This window comes from Erinaceus europaeus, chromosome 15 (genome assembly GCF_950295315.1).
Source record: "Erinaceus europaeus chromosome 15, mEriEur2.1, whole genome shotgun sequence".
NCBI lineage: Eukaryota > Metazoa > Chordata > Mammalia > Eulipotyphla > Erinaceidae > Erinaceus > Erinaceus europaeus.
The window spans coordinates 38,291,484-38,304,896 of record NC_080176.1 but is presented as its reverse complement, the minus strand read 5'-3'; the positions used below and the strand labels follow the sequence as shown (position 1 = coordinate 38,304,896).

At 39.1% G+C, this 13,413-nt stretch overlaps 1 long non-coding RNA gene across 1 annotated transcript in view; it reads right to left on the bottom strand.

The window, feature by feature from the left end:
- LOC132532996 (uncharacterized) overlaps positions 1-3,648 on the bottom strand; it is a 44,211-nt gene extending 40,563 nt beyond the window's left edge. Inside the window, exon 1 of the long non-coding RNA XR_009544892.1 lies at positions 3,462-3,648. This is a non-coding gene — a long non-coding RNA (uncharacterized LOC132532996). The remainder of the gene's footprint in view (positions 1-3,461) is intronic.
- Positions 3,649-13,413: the final 9,765 nt, after the last annotated feature.

The following is a 13,413-nucleotide window of genomic DNA, read 5'->3' as shown; positions in this document are numbered from 1 at the left end:
ATAAAACACATTTAAAAGGTATTCTTGTACTATGGATTTTCTAACTTTTAAATGGGGTTTATTTACTTCAAACCTTCTTAGAGAGTCCAGCAGTTGCAAGGACAATTGTGAAGGTAGTTTCTGATTACCCACCTGTAAAGTGTGCATATGTGTGTTCTGGGGGAAGGGGATTTGAAGTATCTGGCAAAGAGGAAATTAGCAAGTTGCCACATTTTACAGTGACCCCTGCATGCATGTTCTCTATGTAAAGTTCTATTTACTTAATTCACAAAGTCCCCCAATTTTTCATGGAGACTACCATGACAGATCAGACAGTGGGAGACACTCAGGTCTTTCCCAGGCAATTATAGCACCAGGTCCTCATAACAATAGTGCAAGTATTAAATATATATATTTGATGAATATTTTCATCATATTTGATTCTACAAAGGACATTCCTTGACTGTCTTCCCAGAATTCATTTTTCCTTCCATAACTGTGTTTTCTCTAAATTTCACTCTATGCCCACTTCTACAATGTGTTCTTCTAAACTGCAATCAAGAATGTATGAAGCAAAGCCCCAGGAAATAGAGATAGTTGTCTTGGTACCTCGAGGAAAGTCAGGCTCAAAATGAATCTGATTGATAAAACAGAGGGAACAGCATAAAGAAACTAGGGCTTCCTAACATTATATTGAGCAGCTAAACAAGCCTTAACTGTGGTCAATATTTATTCCTGGGACTTGTTGTTAAATAAAATTTAATTTTCTTCACTTTTAAATTCTTACTGCTCAAGGCGTGATTTGTGTACTGGCCAGGATCATTAATGTCACTTAGGAACTTGTCAAAATTGTAAAATTAAGACCAGTTAAAGATTTTCCTGAACTGGAATCTGTATTTGAACCAAGTTCCCAGGTGGTTCTATGGACATTTAAAAACTCAGCAAGCCGTTTTAACTCAGTTTTTCCTGTAATCTATATCCTGAATCAAGCCACATCAAATAGATGAATACCATCACTCTTCCCTAGAGATAAAGAAACTGGGTTCAGAGAGGTCACAAGCTAACCCAGGCTCATATTCCTCAAAAGGAAGCAGGAGTGGCGGCTGTAGCTGGCACCAGATCCCTCTGTATTTCCATTTCAGACTTGCTATCAGGACCTAATCAACAGTTTCCATGGCTCTGCAGTTAGGGTCACAGGCTACCTGTTCAACAACCTTACATTAGTCTTCATTTTAAGAGACCCTCGGGGTCTTACAGATATCCTCCCTTCTTGTGTTTGTAGTTATTAAAAAAAAACTCCTTAATCTTGGTAATTTATTTAATGAGGAACTCCAAATATTGGTTCCAACTACCAGCAGTTTAATACAAAAATTACAGGCTAGCTTAATTGCGTTTAACCAAGTAAGCCCTGTGAACAATTTTCTCTCATTATTTCTCACCAAAGCATACAGCCTTGGCACAGTTTTCTTTTTTCATTAATAAAAGCAAGGAACAAGCATTGAAAATTTCACCTTTTAAATTTAATCTCTAGACAAATGCTTGCTGCATAATAACTTTGGTTTACATATCACCTTAATTTTTAAAAATAATCTTATTGAATGATATCTTTGCACTAATCCTTGTAGGCAGGCGATACTATTACCACTCTGGAGCTGTTGGGACTAAGGTTCAAAAGGACTGAAGACCACTTACACAGAATCATTAGTTTCATTTCATAGTAGAAATGGGGTTCACCTCCCACACTGCTAGTGGGAATGTCAATTGGTCCAACCCCTGTGGAGAGCAGTCTGGAGAACTCTCAGAAGACTAGAAGTGGACTTACCCTATGACCCTGCAATTCCTCTCCTGGGAATATATCATAAGGAACCCAACACACCCATCCAAAAAGATGGGTGTATACCTATGTTCATAGCAGCACAATTTGTAATAGCCAAAACCTGGAAGCAACATAGATGTCCTACAACAGATGAGTGAGTGGCTGAGCAAGTTGTGATATATACACAATGGAATACTACTCGGCTATTAAAAAGGTGATTTCACCATTTTCAGCTCATCTTGGATGGAGCTTGAAGAAATCATGTTAAGTGAAATAAGTCAGAAACATAAGGATGAATATAGGATGATCTCAATCACAAGCAGAAGTTGTAAAACAATATCAGAAGAGAAAACACAAGCATAACTTGAAATGGAGTTTAAGGACTCTGAGGTGGGTGGCGGGGAGGGTTTGGGTCCTGGAGCATGATGGTGGAAGATCCAGTGGGGATTGTACTGATATGTGGAAAACTAGGAGATGTTATGCATGTACAAACTACTATATTTTCTGTTGAGTATAAAACATTAATCACCCAGGAGTCGGGCGGTAGCACAGTGGGTTAAGTGCACATGTTGCGCATCAGGATCCTGGTTCGAGCCCCAGGCTCTCCAACTGCAGGGGAGTCGCTTCACAAGCAGTGAAGCAGGTCTGCAGGTGTCTCTCTTTCTCTCCCCCTCTCTGTCTTCCCCTCCTCTCTCCATTTGTCTCTGTTCTATCTAACAATGACGACATCAATAACAACAACAATGGTAACTACAACAATAAAAAACAACAAGGGCAACAAAAGGGAATAGATAAATAATTTTTTTAAGTTAAAAGAAAAAAACTACATTTAATCCTAGAGGCCATAAAGACAATTGGAAAACTGAAGAAGCTGAAGCCCATCTCTTAACCAAAAGCATTGCTAAAGGGCTGGGGAGACAACATAGTAGTTATGCAAAAGACTTTTGTGCCTGAAGCATCAAAGTCCCAGGTTCAATCCCCAGCACCACCATGTGCCAGAGCTGAACAGTGCTCTGTAAAAAAAAAAAAAAAAAAAAAGAAAGAAAGAAAAAAAAGAAAAGAAACCTTGCTAAAGAGATCAGTGATGTAAAATAATTTGACTACAAGGCTCAGCTCTCCACAGAGGAGCCTTAATATAGCTTTGATAGAATAACTCTGTTCATTACATGTCAGAGACAGTGTCTGCTCTTTAACAGAAGGCAACAAAAATACATTTAATAACTCTGTAGTCAATATATATAAAAGGAAAAATGTTACAGCAGATGAAATTAGAAGTGATAAAAGGATATACTAGATACAGACATTGCTGTTTAAAACATTATAGTATAAAATCTCGATAGAATGTCTGACTTTCAGGAAAACACAAACTGTCAAAATTCCCCTGGGATGAAGTAGAAAATCTACATAGACAAATAACTAAGGGGAAAAAACCCAAAGTAGTGGGGGATAAAGATATTGACAGTTAATTATTGGCAATAAGGTTATCAGAGGCATGTCACTTCCTGCTATTTTGTGCATTTAACAAGAAAAAACAGACATCTCAAGTTTGTAAAATATTCCAAGGCACAAAAATAGCAAAAGCTTTCCAGATCATTTGATAGAGGCAGCCTAATTCTGATATGAAAATCTCAAAGTACATAGCACAAAATAAAAAGTCTGGACTTACCCTTTAAATAAGTGACAGTTAAAGTTCCTTAAGCTTATACATCCATCTGATGCCATGTATTTCTCTTCTTCTGCACAATCCCTTCTCAGGGCCACAGAGAATACCAGCCATTCCTTGGCTTATCTCCAGGGCTATAGAGTTCAACAGATGTGTGACAGAACCCAGATATTCCAAGCTCCTTTTATGGTTCTTAGCCCCTCTCCCACAAAGAGGAGGATAATAACCTGTTCGTAAAAATTTTAAATAATGCAGTTTACTAAGACCTCAGAGAATTCTTCCCTGATAAACTCAGGCAAGGGGGGACACTTGCCAAGAAGCAAAGCTTAATTTGTTATTGAGAGAATACGCAATTATTCCTGGCACACAACACAGGTTGAGAGAAAAGATTGCTTCTCCTACTCCTAACAAACACCTTCCTGAGTGTTTGGAGAACTAGCTCTATTGTTATCTCTGGGATCAGGACCCACATATCCCCAGAGCTACATTTTCTTACCTTTGTAAATATTACACTAATGGTCTAGCAAGTTTTTCTTAAGTTATTAAAAGTATTTGACTGCATTTCCCTTGTCTTGCAGTAGTAAGAAGATAAACTCCTGCTCTGGTTATCAAGTAGCCTTCCTCTGAAGAAGCCATGACCTTCCACACATTAGTCAATAGACACTGGGTTCCAGAAGACCCCCCACAACCAGCAGAGGATGAACACAGAAGCAACCACCTCTTCTTTCAACCTCCTACCGCTCATCAATTTTAAAAAGAACAGTTATCACTGCTTTTCTGATAACGGTGTCCAGAGACCTACACAATCAGACCACAAGACACTTGATCACTCTCATCTGCTCTAATTCTCAATACGGATCAGTCTCACAAGATACCTTATAGACTTCCAAACTGTCAGAAAGTTTCATTACTTTAACTCCTTTCATCTGGGATAACTTTGATAAATGGTATCTCCTGCCGAGCTCTCACTTACCTTCCCAAACCCTGAGGCAATGTCACTTCCCTTTTGAAATCATCCACCAAGCTAGAAACAATGATTCCTGCCTTCCCAGGTAAGCACCATTATTTGAGTTGGATGACCACTATTTGCATGAATCTACACTCTCTAATAAATTATAAGCTTTGTGAGGGTGACTATATCATTTGCATATTTATTTTTTAGCTCCCTGATATGGTTAAGGGCCTTACTCAATCAGGAGCTCCTTTATCTCATTTTGTGTTGAATGGCTCTACAAGATGCCCACTGCCTGACACAAACTGACTGTAGTATGATGCAAACTTCTGAGTAATCAGAATTGACCAAAGGGCTAGAGACACAGTTCCACTGTTAGAGAACAGCCCTCGCATATGTGTGGCCTCAAAGACTACAGATTCATTCAACTCCTGGCACTGTCATATGCAAGAGCTGAGTGGAGCCTCTGGTCTCTCTCTCTCTCCCTCTCTCTCTCTCTCTCTCTCTCTCTCTCTCTCTCTCTGTGTGTGTGTGTCTTCTTTATTTACCACTCTCTCTCATAAATTAAATGATTTGTTTTAGAAAGACTTTACATAAGAAAGAACTGACAAGAGCATCTTGTAGCAATGGGCACATGGTGCTCAGGAAGCAATAGGTTGTGGTTAATGGCGTCTCAGACTGGCAAAAAGTGAAGATACCAAATTTAAAAAAGCTTGATAATATAGACCCAGGTGAGTGCTCATGCTGGTCCTCTATCATAAACTTAAAAAAGAATGATGACCACGTGGGTTGTGAGACATCACTCCATTACCCGCTTTATGTAGGTGTCACTAACAATGTGGATATCTTATTTCCAACTTTAGGTTTTTAAATTGAGCAGTTTTTTAGATTTTTTTTTCAGAGACTTGTCTTAAGGGATGAAAGTCAAACCAAATACTACACACAAAACTGATATCTACCTAACTTTTCTGCAGAGCTTAAGGCACTGCTTTTAAGACCCAGCAACCCATGGGAATTCTGTGGACAGACCTGCAGGGATAGATGAAATGGTGCTGTGTTCTCTCTCCCCTCTTTATCTGTCTCACTATCTCTCCCTAATTAATAAGTATATTATGTTGAGCTGTAGAGTCTGTTCAGGCAGCATCTGGCATGACTCAGTTCCTGGGTTCACTCACCAGAGTAGCATTAAAGAAATAAAGACAATTCCAGAGGGATAAAGAATAGGAAAGCTAGCAGGGGAGGGGATGGGATATAGAGATCTGGTGGTGGGAACTGTGTGGAAGTGTACTCCTCTTATCCTACAGTTTTGTTAATGTCTCCTTTTTTAAATAAATTTAAAAAATAAAAAAATGATGTCAATAAGCATGCACTGGAATAATGCCTGTTCAAGTCCCACACTCTGAAAAAAAAAAAACATGAATCTTATAAATTTTAAATATTTTCACTTAAGGTCACATAGAAAAATAAATACTATCAGAGTTATAGCACTTCTACTAAAGTAAAATTACAGTTGTAAATATTTACATGTGCTTCTTGGAAAAGTCTGATAATTCAGTGACTCATGACATCTGAATCAAAGTCTCAATCATTTATTTGGCAAAGTCTGAGAAAGCTGATTTGACAGAAGCAGCTTTGGGAATTTATCACACAATCTTTACTTTCTAGTTACATAGCAATTAAATGACCTGAAATTCCTAAGGCATGAGGGTTACCTAATGCATTGTTTACTTAGATGTATGAGAACAGGTCAAAATTTCCAAATCTCTTTACATTTTCTAAAAAGTGCCAACCAGGTTTCCTGTGTCAGTAAGATCACTTTGTTTCAATAAATTTTTGTGGAATGAATTGCTGAGGTAGTGAAAGAGCAGATGTATTATTTGCCCTTCTTCAATATCCTCTCAAGAAACTCAAAGACATACACTCAAAAATCTTTTAAAAAACATAATATAGAGGAGATAAGTAGCTCATCTGGGAGTGGACCTGTTTTTCCATGCTGGGGACCCAGTGCTTCCTAGAACCCCACCTCTCCAGAGCCCTACCCCACTAGATAAAGACTGAAACAGGCTAAGGGTATGGATCAACCTGCCAGTGCAGAGAAGCAGTTACAGAAGCCAAACCTTCCACCTTCTGAACCTCATAAAGAATTTTGGTCCATACTCCCAGAGGGATAAACAATAGGGAAGTTGTATAATTTGTTCCAGGGATGGGATATGGAACTCTGATGGTGAGAACTGTATGAAATTATTCTCATTTTATCTTACAATCTTTTAAATCAATATTAAATCACTAATAAAACAAACAAAAGAAATAGAAGACATAAATTTGATAACTGTTTCTTTAGGTGGTCAGGATGCCATGAAAATATGTATAATAGCCCAGAGGGAGTGTGGAGAGAAAGAACTGGACAGAAACAGAATAAAAGGAAGACCAACACTTAATTGGCAGGTAAAGGAAAGGGATTTTCTCAGAAACTCAGAAAGATTAATCAGGAATATATGAGAAGCATGTGGAGTGAGGAACTACAGGGGACAGACTCTTCAGAGATTGTCATTAGCCCATTATACTTATTAAAACCACCTGTTAAATGAGAATAAGAAGGTTTCTGCATTGTTATGCTTTATCCATTGCTCAACCACAGCACAATAGTAGAAACATGGAAATGACTTTGTTCACTGAAAGAGGAAATAAACAAATAGTGACTTCAGAGAGTTATCTCAGCTTTACTTTATTATAAGAAAACAAAATTATTTGTAAGTTTGTTCTATATTCTTCCAACACTGATACTTTCTTCAGACACATTAAATAGCCCCAAGAAATGCCTAACACATTATTTATAGTAGATAAGTAATCATGAACATTAATAGAAGTAAAATGTTGTATTTGTAGTCTTTCATATTTAATATGAACAAACTTTTAAAGTGTGGCATTTTTTAATTTTTATTTCAATAAGACAGAAATTGAGATGAAAAAGGGATAGAGAGGAAGAAAAAGAGAAACACCTACAATGCAGCTTTATCATATGTGAAGATTCCCTCCTGCAGGTGGGGACCAGGAATTTGAACCTGGGTTCTTGTGCATGATGGTGTGAGCTCTTAACCAGGTAGGCCATTACCCAGCCCCTAGATCATGATATTTTAATAATGTAATTTCAACTATCTATCACTGGTGGAGTAACTGTTTCCAAGGACAATTAAAAAATTATAACATTGGTCAGCAGCAGGTGAGGCTCCATTCTTGAGCAAACATTTGCCCTTGTCACTCTCCAACCATTTTTCTGCTTGTCCATGTACTCACTTACTATACATCCAACCCCCAACTCCCTCCATTATCATGCAAAAGAACTTGAAAGGAATACTGATTAGAGCAAAGGTGACTTTGACACCTCAGGGTAGAACATCTTTGACCTAGATCCAGATGCTGTCAAGCCTGGACAACAGAAATGCTTGGAGGTGTCACTTAAAGTTATGCAGAACAGGTGTTAACCATCATTTTCCTTGATTAGTTGAGCAACAAAGCCTACAGTTACTAGTCATGGAGGATTGTCATAACTGCTACAAAATATAACTTTTCATTGATATATTTGACTTTATACTCATTGTTCATCTATATGAAAATAGCATTTGTGTTTTTTCCTCCAATTTTATCTACACATTTGAATATTTGACAATAAGTGGGCAATTCAAGTCAGGTGTCATGGAGGCAATATGCAGCATCAATATGCAGGAATGACTCCCCAAAACAACAGCCTGGTGTGGTTTAGTGATAAGGTCTGATGTTCCTCAATTTTTTTTAATACCTTTCACTTAAATTAGATTTCAAATATGCACTCAAACCTCCAACTAAGAAAAATCTCTCCTGTTAGAACCTCCTGTGGGCCTACAGGACCTTGCCCTCAATGTAGAGCAACAATGGTGGGAACTTCCCTCTGAGGGAAGACTGGGTCAACATACTCTGCCACTCCAGGAACTCAGTCCTGAAATGAGTGCAGCCTAGAATGTTCCTAGCTATGACCTTGGAATGTGAGCTCATACCTACAGGGATGCACAGGTTACACAGGCTCCTGTGCTGAATATGGGCTCCAGATCGGATCAATGGGGTTTATAGTTAATGGTATTTATATACTTTTTCTATATTTGGGAGCTTACTCTCTGCTCTAATCCAGCTTTCTAGTCCTATTTCTAACTCTGATACCATCTCCCCAGACAATACTTTTATTTTTTTTATTTTTTTATTATTATTATTTTTTATTTAAGAAAGGATTAATTAACAAAACCATAGGGTAGGAGGGGTACAACTCCACACAATTCCCACCACCCAATCTCCATATCCCACCCCCTCCCCCGATAGCTTTCCCACTCTCTATCCCTCTGGGAGCATGGGCCCAGGGTCATTGTGGGTTGCAGAAGGTAGAAGGTCTGGCTTCTGTAATTGCTTCCCCGCTGAACATGGGCGTTGACTGGTCGGTCCATACTCCCAGTCTGCCTCTCTCTTTCCCTAGTAGGGTGGGTCTCTGGGGAAGCTGAGCTCCAGGACACATTGGTGGGGTCTTCAATCCAGGGAAGTCTGGCCGGCATTCTGATGACACCTGGAACCTGGTGACTGAAAAGAGAGTTAACATACAAAGCCAAACAAATTGTTGAGCAATCATGGACCCAAAGCTTGGAAAAGTGGAGAGGAAGTATTAGGGAGGTACTCACTGCAAACTCTAGTGTACTTCTGCTTTCTTACTTTGGTGCCATACTCCAAACTCAGTCAATTTCTGCTTTGCGTTTCTACTTCTTTTTTTTTTTACATGCATAACATTCCCCAGATTCCCATTTAACAATACAACCCCCACTATTTCATTCGTCATTTTTCATGGATCTGTATTCTCCCCACCCACCCACCCACCCCAGAGTCTTTTACTTTGGTGTAATACTCCAATTCCATTTCAGGTTCGACTTGTGTTTTCTTTTCTAATCTTGTTTTTCAACTTCGGCCTGAGAGTGAGATCATCCCGTGGCTGAGCAAGTTGTGGTATATATACACAATGGAATACTACTCAGCTGTAAAAAATGGTGACTTCACCGTTTTCAGCCGATCTTGGATGGACCTTGAAAAAATCATGTTGAGTGAAATAAGTCAGAAACAGAAGGATGAATACGGGATGATCAGACAATACTTTTAACCCACCTTCATGTTAACTGTCAGGCTCAGGCAAAACTTAGTACTAAGTCATGGACACCTTGGAATATACATAAAATAGACGTTCTAGTTTTTCTAAAATGGAGACCCCAAATCTCACCTGCTACAGTCTTACCTTTAGGTTCTCAATTATTAAATTATTTTTTTTCTTGGACTGGAGTTGGTGTATTTCACCAAAATAAATGACTTTGGGGTGGGAAGAGGGCTTAGGCCCTGGAACATGATGGAAGAGGAGGACATAGTGAAGGTTGTATTGTTATGTGGAAATGTTGTATATGTACAAACCTTTGTATTTTACTGTCAACGGTAAAGCATTAGTCCCCTAATAAAGACATTTTTAAGGGAGTCAGGTGGCTGCGCAGTGGGTTAAGCACAGGTGGTGCAAAGCCAAGAAACGGCGTAAGGATCCGGTTAGAGTCCCCGTCTCCCCACCTGCAGGGAAGTCGCTTCACATTTGGTGAAGCTGGTCTATAGGTGTCTATCTTTTTTGTCCCCTCTGTCTTCTCTTCCTCTCTCTGTTTCTCTCTGTCCTACCCAACAATGATGACATCAATAACAACAACAATAATAACTACAACAATAAAATAACAAGGGCAACAAAAGGGAATAAATAAATAAATATTAAAAAAAGAAATTTTTTAAAAGATTTTTTCTGCTTTATCTTAATGCTTTTCAACCACCAATTTGCAGATGCTACCATAATGCCAATGTGACTTCCCTGGCCAGATGACCTCACCAATGTGTTCTAGAACCCCACCTCTCCAGACCCCTGCCCCAACAGGGAAAGATAGAAACAGGCTGGGACTATGGATCAACTTTCCAATGCCCACATCCAGCAGAGAAGCAATTACAGAAGTCAGAGCTTCCACCTTCTGCACCCCATAATGATCTTTGGTCCATATTCCCAGAAGGATAAAGAATAAGAAAGGTTCCAGTGGAGGGAAGGGGATACGGAACTCTGGTGGTGGGAATTGTGTGAAATATACCCCTCTTTTCCTATGATCTTTTATATTATTATTAAATAAATAAATGTATATGAGAAACAGCGAGAGCATTAGAAAGTTTGTCGGTCTAGCAACGCGAGGGAGAGAGAGATGACCCAGGAACTAAGCTCGTGACGTCAAAGCAATACAAATCTTTATTCATCTGAGCGTCCCAGAATCAGGTGGTAGCACACCTGGTTAAGTCACGTGGCACCAACCACAATGGGTGTCAGCCTCTCTGTCTGCATGCCCACCCTCCCCTAGGTTGGGACATGGAAGAGAAAAAACAGAAACAGAAATGGCTTGACAATACCATACATGGTTAGGAAAGGGGTGGAGAAAGGCAAAGGGGCTGGGAATGGTATGGACCTCCCCAGCAACTGTTGCTAGGGGTTCAACTGACAGGATTAGCAATACCCTGCAGGGAATTAGGAAGGAGACCTTTAGTCATCTGTAAGAAAAAGCAGAAGATTGATATGTAGATAATAAAAGGACAGGCCATAGTATCAGGGAATGTAGTGTGGAGCAGGCTTAATGTTTTTTAAGGAATTCCAGGCTCTAGTGGGAAGATGCAGGATGTTTTTGTGGGAGAGGGAAGATTTACATGGCTGCCAACCTTTTGAGGTTCATGTGTCCCCCTTTTTGCTCAACCCCTCCATAGAGAGAGAGACTAACCAGGATGGATTCACCTGTCAGGTCAAACCCTGCCAGGCTCCACCACATCCCCACAACTTCCCTACAAAAGTATACATTTTAGTCTATCCATCTGGCAAATGTTGTGATGGACCCGTACACTAGCATCCTGTGTGTTATGGCCCCTCTCCATCAATTTCCTTTGACATCAAGCTAACAGAGACTTGCAGGTATTACAGAGGCATTTTCCACTCCTCATTACAAAGTGATGCTCTGCATTTCATGACTGGAATGATTTTGCCAACTAGTAGCATCTAATATCTGTCATCTCTGTTGCAGGGATATTACTTCAGTGACAATAATATCAATTTCAGCTCCCCATTTCTGAGGGTTCTTAAGAGAAATGCAGTCCCACAGACAACTTTAGTGGTTCACTTAAAGTACCATTTTTCTCCTAAAACAATGCAGTGTCACAGAATTTTTTTTAAAAGCATCTACATTGTATGCATGTTATCAGGAATATAATTACGGAATTTCAAAGTTCTTCCTTAAAGAAAAAAAATGGCACAATTTGTAGAGAATCAGTTGACTTACACATTGTTGCTTATCAGAACAAACTGGGAAGGCAGTTTGAAAGATCTCCAACTCACATCTAGAGGTGATTTCCACCTGTCATTGTGTGATTGCTGATTGGACCCAGCACAGAAGGGCAAATGACACCATTCAGTAGTGACACTTCTTCTTCTTCTAGCATTTGCCCTTCTTCCGTAGCCAGTTAACAGCTGCTAAATTGTAAATGAGTTTTCAAGAACCCATCTTCTTAAGAGGTCTATAAATGAAACTTACTAGTTCTGAGAACATCATGAAAGCAAAATCTTTATATTTTATTGTGACAATTAGATCCTGTGTTTGCTGTTCTCCCATGGTTAATATTGTCCGGTGGTGTTTGATAAAAACATACTTTTTTCTCATATGTATGTCTTTTTATTGTATAGTTTTATTTCACTTTTAGTATTTCACTTTATTGTGTAGTTTTTTTCACCCTCTGACTTCTTCTGGAATATCTCCTGAGTACTATTAGCTCTGAGCTGGAATCTTCCTCACTGTCAAGGCCACTGTCATGACTCCAGTCCTCCAACAGCATCATAATATTCATTTTCAAACTGGATAAAATTGATATTCAATAGTTTTCAAGTTCAGTGTCATACATCAAAATGTGAATCTATACTTACGGTCTGTTGAAAGTTCTTTCTGTATTCAACATTAGGTCTCTTTGCCTCTAAAACCCTATCACTCTCCTGATGTTCTTTCCTGATGTCATCTTCACAATATGAAGTATCTCCTTTCTTTTCAGCCACATCTATTGAGAATTCAGGAAGTATTTGAAGGGGGCAGGTGAAGAAAGAAACAGTAGAGCATATACATCATCTTGCACAAGGTCAAGGTTCAAGCCCCCAATCCTCACTTTCAAAGGGGAATCTTTATGATTGGTGGAGCAGTGCTGCAGGTGTCTATCATCTATCTCCCACCTTCTATTTCTCTGTCTCACTCTCCAATAAGAAAGAAAGATGATTTTTATAAAACTATGCTATGAGTTATGGAGCTGTTGTGCAGATAAAAAGCCTCAGTGACAACCTTGGTGGGAGGAAGAAAGAGAAGACAGATAGATGATGATGATAGATAGACAGACAGACAGACAGACAGATAGATAGATGATGGTAGATAATTAGATACATGCATACATACATACATAAATAGATACATAGATGATTGATAGATAGATAGATAGGAAGAAGGAAATAAGGAAAGTATAAACTAATCACTATATAATCCTTTTAGCTGCCTGTCTTGTGAAGTTCTAGCAGACTTCCTCCAGTACTGGCCCTGCATACTGATCATTTACTCTTCTAGAGCAGAACTTATAGAGGAATCAGAGCAGTAAGCAACATAGGGAACAAACTTGTCTTGCAAGATTGGTTAAGGAGAAAAGAGCAGAGACCATTTTCCATTGTCCCCTAGAAGCAAGTTTCCACTACTGGTGGGTGGAAGTTCTTTTTGGCTGTAGCTCCAAGAACTTATATGTGGCCCTGTATTTACCTCTTCCTCTCCCTTCACCCCCACATAAAACTTGAGTATTTTCTGCTGGGCAGAGTTGATGCACATTTTGTCCTCTGAGGAAGTATGTCATTTAAATCAAGAATCA